Source organism: Cervus canadensis, chromosome 30 (assembly GCF_019320065.1).
Source record: "Cervus canadensis isolate Bull #8, Minnesota chromosome 30, ASM1932006v1, whole genome shotgun sequence".
NCBI lineage: Eukaryota > Metazoa > Chordata > Mammalia > Artiodactyla > Cervidae > Cervus > Cervus canadensis.
Genome location: NC_057415.1, coordinates 21,072,174 through 21,080,676, shown reverse-complemented (window position 1 = coordinate 21,080,676; position 8,503 = coordinate 21,072,174). Strand labels below are relative to the sequence as shown.

The following is an 8,503-nucleotide window of genomic DNA, read 5'->3' as shown; positions in this document are numbered from 1 at the left end:
CAGCTCAGATGAGAACTCTGTTGAGAGCTGATGGAGAGAGACAATACCTGCGTGAACCAGGAGAAGCAGCAGGATGGCCCTTCTGATATATATCAAGATGCCTGGTACATATAGGATCTTGTTAATTTCTTGGAAGTGTCACAATGACTTCATCACTAGACATAGTTATTGTTCCCCTGGCCTTCCCTGATGGCTCAGATGGTAAAGAATCTGCCTGCAATGCAGGAGACCCAGATTTGATCCCTGGGTCAGGAAGATGCCCTGGAGAAGGGAGTGGCAACCCATTCCAGTATTCTTGCCTGGAGAATCCCATGGACAGAGGAGCCTGGTGGACTACTATCCATAGGGTCACAAAGAGTCAGATACGATTGAGCGACTAACACTATGGCTATGACTCACATTACATAGAGAAAAAAAACAAGGGCTTGGAGAAAATAGGTGGTCCCAGACCCCATGGGTGGTGACCTGGGGAACTGATGTTTGAGACTGGGCCTGCTTACCCTCTGCCCCAAAGTCCTTCGCTCCTACTATTTACTGTGCTAACTTTCACTGTGCTGAAGATATTCAAAAGCTAAGTCTGATAAAGGCTGGGCTCCCCTGCTCCTGTTCTTGGGACTAAGGACTTCTAGAAGGAGTCTGAATGTAAGCCTTCTCTATAGCTCTTCTGAATAAACTGCAAGTTTTCCCACCAAGTATCCAGGACTTCTCTAGTGGCTCATTCAGTAAAGAATCCACCTGCAATGCAGTGGACTGGATTGGATTCCTGGGTGGGGAAGATTTTCTGAAGAAGGAAATGACTACTAACTCCAGTATTCTTGCCTGGGAAATCGTGACAGAGGAGCCTGGTGGGCTACAGTCCATGAGGTTGCAAGAGTCAGACACAACTGAGTGACTAAACCACCAGCACCATCATCAGTGATCAGTAGGATTGCTAAAGATCTGCTTTGGAGAAGGACTAAGACTGCTTTGGGGAATAAGCCTGTTTTGACTCCACTTGCAGCCAGGACAATGGGTGCGGCCAGCCATCTGGGACAATGTAGAGACCTCAGCCTCACACAGGCTCCCCACAGGTAGCTTGTCCCCATGCCAAGCCTGTGCCAGGACAACCAGAGATAGAGTGGATGAAAATGGGGGCAAGTGAGACAAGAGGGGGGCAATGTCCTTTTTCTCCTTGCAGCTTTAGGACCACACTCATGCCTTGGAAGGAAGTACAGTTCACCCACCTCTACCCTTCTGTGACTGCTCTCCAAAGGGGAGGTTCAATCCACTATGCCATGTATTTGACAAGGGATCATAGCCAGAACAGACAAGACACTTTCACATTTCCATAAATAAAAGACTAAAATCCAATTATAAAATGGGCAAAAAACAGACTTAGTCATTTATCCAGATGGACAACAAACGTAAGAACAGGTGCTCATCATTTTTATTCATCAGGGAAAGACGAATGAAGCCCTCAGTTCAGTTCAGTTCAGTCGCTCAGTCATGTCCGACTCTTTGCGACCCCATGAATCGCAGCATTACAGGCCCACCGGTGCAGCTAGAATAAAGCAAGCAGTCTTCGGTACAAAGTGCTGGTGAGAGTGGAAAACAGATCTCTCACACGGGGAATCTGAACATACTAGATCCACTTTGGAAAACTCTCTGGCAGTTTCCAGAAAAATTCAGCGCGTGTATATCCTAGGAGCCAGCGACTGATTCCAAGGTGTATTCTTAGGAGATAAAGAATACATATCTTCAGGAAAATGTGTTCAAAAATATTCACAGAGTTTTATTCATTAAAAATGGAAAAGAACTCATCCATTAACAGTAGAACAGATAAAACAATTCACTGCATGGAACACAACACAAAATTAAAAAGAAAAAGAATAAGCTACTGATTCATGCAATAGAAACAAGGATGAATCTCTAAATGAAGGAGGCCAAACAAAAAAGAGCGTGCCTTATACGAGTCCATTGTGTGAAGGTTCAGAATAGGTAAATGAATTGATTGACAGCTCAGAGTGATGGTTACTGCTGGAGAAGGGATGGGGTGTGTGTCAAATGGGCAGAGCCATGAGAACTTCCTAGGGAGAAGAAATATTGAGCTGGGCAACAAATATTGAGCTGGTACTTACAAGGGTATATACAGCTGTCAAAATTTATGGAACTGTACTCTTAAATGTTGTCCATCTTACTCCATGTAAATGATATCTCAATATTAATAAATACAATCCTACTCAGTAATACCATATTTCTATGGTTATCTTCCACCAGCCCATGAATAAAAGCTCTTGTTGCATAGCATCCCTACCAGCATGTCATAGATTCAGTTTTTTTGGATTTCAGCTATTTTAGTAAATGTGATAGCTAGCTTCCCCAGAGCAATTAATCCAAGAGGTCAAGCAGAAGTTGCAATGTCTTTTATAATCTAGACTCAGAAGTCTAATACTCACCATCACTCACATACCATCACTTCTTCAAATATTCTATTTGTTACATAGGTCAGCCCTGACTTATTGTGGGAGGAAACTATAATATAAACATACACAGTAGAGATAACAGGGAGCGCACCTAGAATGCCAGCTACAACTTTCACAAAGGTGAATTTTCCTCCAAGATGTGATAAGCGCACTGTGCCAAAATTAACTCTTTGCTGAGAGATTTCTCCCAATTAGATCCAAGTGCACAGGGTTAGGGGCAAAGTGAAAGTGAAAGTCATCACTCAGTCATGTCCAACTCTTTGGGACCCCATGGACTGTAGCCCGCCAAGCTCCCCTGTTCATGGAATTCTCCAAGCCAGAATACTGGAGTGGGTAGCCTTTCTCATTTCCAGGGGATCTCCCCCAACTCAGGGATTGAACCCAGGTCTCCAGCGTTGTGGGCAGATTCTTTACCAGCTGAGACACAAGGGAAGCCCAAGAATACTGAAGTGGGTAGCCTATCCCTTTTCCAGTGGATCTTTCTGACCCAGGAATTGAACCAGGATTTCCAGCATTGCAGGCAGATTCTTTTCCAACTGAGCTATCAGGGTAGTCCTCTAGGGTTAGGGGCAGCTGGTGTCAATTGACTGGCTTCCTCTTGTTCTTCCACCTTCTGTCCTGCAGTGAGTGGCATCTCTACCCAGCAAGTATGCAAATAGAAACCTAGATTTCTCCTTGCCATCTCCTTTTCCTTCTCCTTTCATCCTAGTCAACGTTTCTCTAGTTCAATTTCTCTCCTCACTGCCTGTTAACTGGTATATGCTATCACTTCCTTCCTTCTGGAACTTTTACTGCTCCTTGGTCTAATGTTTCTTATTAATGTCAGGCTTTCCTCCTAGATAATAATCCCCATGAGCCCTTGACCAGACCTGCTGTCATCCACTATTGTGTTTCCAACACTGTACTTTCCCCCTGGGAAGTATCAATAAAGTCTTGCCAGACATCCCAGAGCTGTCCCCTTCCATGATGAGTGCACTTGGGGGAGAAGCCTCCCAGGAAGTTAATACCAGAACGTGGCCTGATTATGTTGTGTCTCTTCCACAATTGAAAAGTCTAATTTATTGATGCATTCAGTACCTTTTCCAATTACTTACCCATTGGGTGCCTACTAGTATGCAGGGCTTCCCAGGTGGCTCTAGTGGGAAAGAACCTGCTTGCCAAAGCAGGAGACGTAAGACGCAGTTGGATCCCTGGGTCAGGAAGATCCCCTGGAGGAGGGCACAGCAACCCACTCCAGTATTCTTGCCTGGAGAATCCCATGGATAGAGGAGCCTGGTGGGCTACAGTCCATAGGGTTGCAAATGGTTGGACACAACTGAAGTGACTTAGCGCAGCTCAGCCCAGACAACAGACACTCTGGTCTTAATGAGAGGGAAAATTTCATAGACGCTCCCATCACAGGTGGATGGGACTCCGATGCCTGAAAAGATGAATTCAGTCCTCTACCTGGAGACACATAACAAGGTTGTGGGAGTCAAGAGGGAGATATGTATTTCTCAGACAGGAGAAGACAAAATAGTCAACAGGGAGAGTGGGAAGAGGAACTCTGTGCAAAATCATGAAGGTGTGCACCAAGGGCAAAGACAGGGAAAGTATCTTTTCAGACAGTTTGGTCTTGTGATTGCACACAAAAGGCGATTGGAGGTCAGAGTACAAAAGTCAGAAGGCAACAGGTCACGGCATCATGAGGAGCCTGTGTGCAGCTTTCTGTTTTGGAAACAGGAGGTGGCCAGGGCAGCAGCATTACTGACCCTGTGATGAGGTGGGGGGCTGGGCTCACAGGCTGTCCTGCATATGCTGCTCACGTGTCTCCGATTCCCATCACCACCTGCCCTACCTTTGTCTCAGTTCATGGAATTGTGATGGGCAGATCGACCAGGAACAAGTGAAGGAGTTGTGTCCTCTCTCTAAACAGACATGGGTTAAGGGCGGGGGTGAGTAGCTTTGTCATCATTGCTCCGTACAACCATCCACTCTACTATAAAGAGCTGTAGTCAATAATGCAGAATATTTATTTATCCTACCAGTAGGCACATTTCGGAGTCAACCCGCATGGTAAGCCTGGAGTCAGATGGGAGGAGTGTGGAAAAGAAGGGAATGTGCGCTGACCTTGAGGGGACCGTGGGGGGTGGTGTTCTCAGGAAGCAGCCACTTTAAGAAAGGGAGGAGGACAGTTCACAGAAGAAAGAAGTGCCTCAGGGTATGGGGTAGGTTGCTGGTGATCACAAGGGGAACACAGGGGCTTTGGAGAGAGAAGGGAAGTTGGGCCCTGGAGCAAAGACAGTTCTTTCCTTTCTCAGGCTTTGTAGAGCTTTGACGAGCACATTCATTGGTTTCAAGCCAAGGCATGTTTCTAGTGAAGCTGCACCCAGAGCCCCGGGGTTTGCTCTCTGTCTGAATTGTCCTCAGAAAGAGTGAGTGGACTGAGTTGGCCTGAGCACATGCTGGTACAGAGTGTTTCTGTTTGACTAAGAACTCGGGTCACTGACCACAAGTGCCTGAGCTCATGCTCGCTGAGATGCAGTTTGCTCTTCTCGCAACTCATAGTACTAGTTACTTTATTTATTTACTTATTTGTGTTTATTTGGGCTTCCCAGGCGATGCTAGAGGTAAAGAACCCACCTACCAGTGCACTAGACATAAGAGATGTGGGTTTGATCCCTGGGTCAGGAAGATTCCCTGGAGGAGGGCATGGCAATCCACTCCAGTATTCTTGCCTGGAGAATCCCATGGACAGAGGAGCCTGGTGGGCTACAGTTCTTAGGGTCGCACAGAGTCAGACATGACTGAATTTACTTAGCACATTTGTTTATTGCTGTCCAAATATAAAAAGACTTTGGCACTTAGAACATCTTCTTGTCTGAGATTGAAGTTCACTTTCTGTACTATTAGCCAAGTGTGGCGAAACATTTCTAAAAGGGTATGACAATAGGGGAAAAGGACTCTGGAAACTTTTCTGTAAAATCAGAATGAATAAGTCACATTCTTACTTGCACAGTGAACTGACGGGGATTGGGAGTTGTTACCTGCAGAACCTTCTCTGTGGACGGGGGAAGATCTTGTGAGACACACCGGTGGCTGGTGACGGAGAACTCCTCCAATTTCAGAACTCCAGTTTACACACAGAAATGCAGCATAGATCACCCTCAGGAGAAAGCAGGTGGATGAGACCTTGAGAAATCCAAGGAAATGCAATTATCCACTCCCTCTACTCATTGTCCAGTGCACTCTGCTCCATGTTACCCGGCTCCCCAGAGAAGCACTGAGTCAAGTAACACGGTAGCCCCACACCCTCTGGGGAGGGCTTGTACCCCCCTGCGTAGCTCTGCATTAGTTGCTGCATCACGCACCCCATTCCATCCCCCTGCCACTGGGCTGTTTCAGTGCTAAGTTTGGACATCCCTGATCCTGTGCTCCAGGGACTGTCCACATTGTGGGGAACCCTGATGCTCTGAGCATACAAGAAACAGGTGGCATTTGAAGAGAGAGAAAGAGAGAGAGGGAGAGTGATGCTAACACAAGGAGGCATATCTCTGTGAGATAGTGCAGGAATGGTGGTAGAGAATTAGATGGTTAGATAGCATCGCTGACTCAATGGACATGAATTTGAGCAAACTCTTGGAAATAGTGGGGCTTCCCAGGTGCTGCTAGTGGTAAAGAACTCTCCTGCCAATGCAAGAGATATAAGGGATGCAGGTTTGATCCCTAGGTCGGGAAGATCCCCTAGAGAAGGACGTGGCAACCCACTCCAGTATTCTTGCCTGGACAATACCATGGACAGAGGTGCCTGGTGGGCTACCAGTCCATAGGGTCACAAAGAGTCGGACATGACTGAAGTGACTTAGCACACACTGGGAGATAGTAAAGGAGAGGGAAGCATGGCATGCTCTAGTCCATGGGGTTGCAAATAGCTACGACTTAGCGACTGATCAATAACATCTTTCAAGCCCCAGATTTACAGTCACATCACCAAGTCACCATAGTCAGGGTTTTAGAGCCCACAAACCTGAACTCTGACTTTGTTGTTGTTCAGTCACTCAGTTGTGTCCTACTGCTTGCAACCCCATGGACTGCAGCATGCCAGGATTCCTTGTCTTTCACCATCTCCTGGAGCCTGCTCAAACTCATGTCCATTGAGTTGGTGATGCCATCCAACCATCTCGTCTTCTGTCATCCTCTTCTCCTCCTGCCTTCTATCTTTCTCAGCATCAGGATCTTTTCCAGTGAGTCAGCCTTTGAATCATGTGGCCAAAGTATTAGAGCATCAGCCTGAGCATCAGTCCTTCCAATGAACATTCAGGGTTGATTTCCTTTAAGATGGACTGATTTGATCTCCTTGCAGGCCAAGGGACTCTCAAGAGCCTTCTCCAGAACCATAGTTTGAAAGCCTCAGTTCTTCCATGCTCAGCCTTCTTTATGGTCCAACTCTCACATCCCTACATGACTACTGGAAAAACCATAACTTTGAAGCTATGGAACTTTGTCAGCTTGCGTATCATGGAGCCATTCCCTGTTGGCATTCTTGTGTCCCCAGCCTGCTCTGAGAATGCCCTAGTCCCAGCTGTCCTTTTGGCCATGGTGACCCATTGGATCCCACTGGATTGAGAAGTCTTCATTCTTTAGGTGCCAGTTGCACTGGTTGGAATCTAGTGGGAGTTGATATTTCACCCTCATCTCTCACTGAAACAAGTGAACTGTCTTTCATCACATATAGCAGAGAGCCACATGTTTAAAAAAAAAATTAGTTGTAGAGGCAAGAGATCTAGTAGTTTCAAGTGAAATGTGCATTAGATGATGCTCAGCATCTACCACAAGGACCCGTTCCAGTCAGCAGCAATGGCTCCTTAAACAGACATTTTCTCCTATGTCATTTTGTGGCCTTGTGAAGACAGTCGAGGACTCTGGGGCTGGAGTGGTATTTCATTATCAGTGCTGGTGCCCAGAGAGGGCGACACGTATTCACATGAAATCTGAAGCTGGGAAATGGAGGGCGGTTCAGAGTCAAGTGCCAAAGCCGAGATGGAGATGCTTTGAGAGCCCAGCAAGACCAGGGTGGTGGGCATCTTGTGACTAGGAGAGCCATGCTCTGAGAAAACTGGAGAATGTACTTCACTTGCTCAAGATCACATAATGAGACAGAACTAGGACTGAGCCCAGTTCTTTCGAAACCCAGGCAGTTTCCACATTAGCTTGCATTTGTGTGGTGCTTTATCATTCCCTGGCAAGTTTACTCAGTCACCTCATTTGATCCTCATAGTAACACAAACAGTAAGGTGTCCACAGATATGCTTACTGTAGTTTATACAGAGTCTTATACTCCCAGTTCTTCCTTTTGCTTGTCTTTGGAGTGGTGGAGGTACTTTAAGATGTCTCCATTCTATACAGGAGATGAAACGAATGGGACAGGTCCCTAAGATGTGTGGAAAACTGTTCTGCTTCCTAAAATCTTACTCTTGGGGACCAATATCATGGGCAGCAACAGTTCTGCGCAAAGCACGTGTGTGTCGGAATGTGGAGTTGAAGAAAAATAGGCTTTTCTCTATCCCCGGGCACTAGAAACCACACACTGTTTGTTCTTTTCTGAAACAATGCTCATCCTAACCAACCCAAAGGCATCTCCGGCATAAAGTGACACCATCCGTGAGACAAGCAGCACGTCTCAGTTGACCCATTCTCACCAAAGAAGGAACTTTCATTCCTGAATCTTGGTTGTGACTTGTTGGATAAAGGATGATGTGTGTTTGGAAATAATTGTCCATCAGCTTCAAACTGAAGTGACCTTCAGTGTCTTACTTTGGAGGAAGTACAAATGGAAATTGAGTATAATTTATCACTAAATAGGCCGACACGTGGAAAGATCCCTCCAGGCTCTTACGAAAGCAGGTGGCTTGGATTCAGAGGGCAGAGGAGGGCAGCAGAGGGGCTGAGGAGCCAAGACCTTGCCTGTCCTTGAACGAAGCTCAGGAAGCTGGGCCACCCAGCAGTTCTCCTCTGTTCCTCATACACCTGCCACCAAGGCTGCTCCCAACCTGGGGTGAGCA

General features: G+C 46.5%; 1 long non-coding RNA gene across 1 annotated transcript; it reads right to left on the bottom strand.

Annotated features, from left to right (window-relative positions):
* Positions 1-1,466: 1,466 nt before the first annotated feature.
* LOC122431655 lies at positions 1,467-6,508 on the bottom strand. The gene is made up of 3 exons (XR_006266587.1): positions 6,469-6,508; positions 5,489-5,633; positions 1,467-1,712 (listed from the first exon to the last, which is right to left on the bottom strand). It is a non-coding gene; the product is annotated as an uncharacterized LOC122431655 (long non-coding RNA).
* Between the last annotated feature and the right edge of the window lie 1,995 nt (positions 6,509-8,503).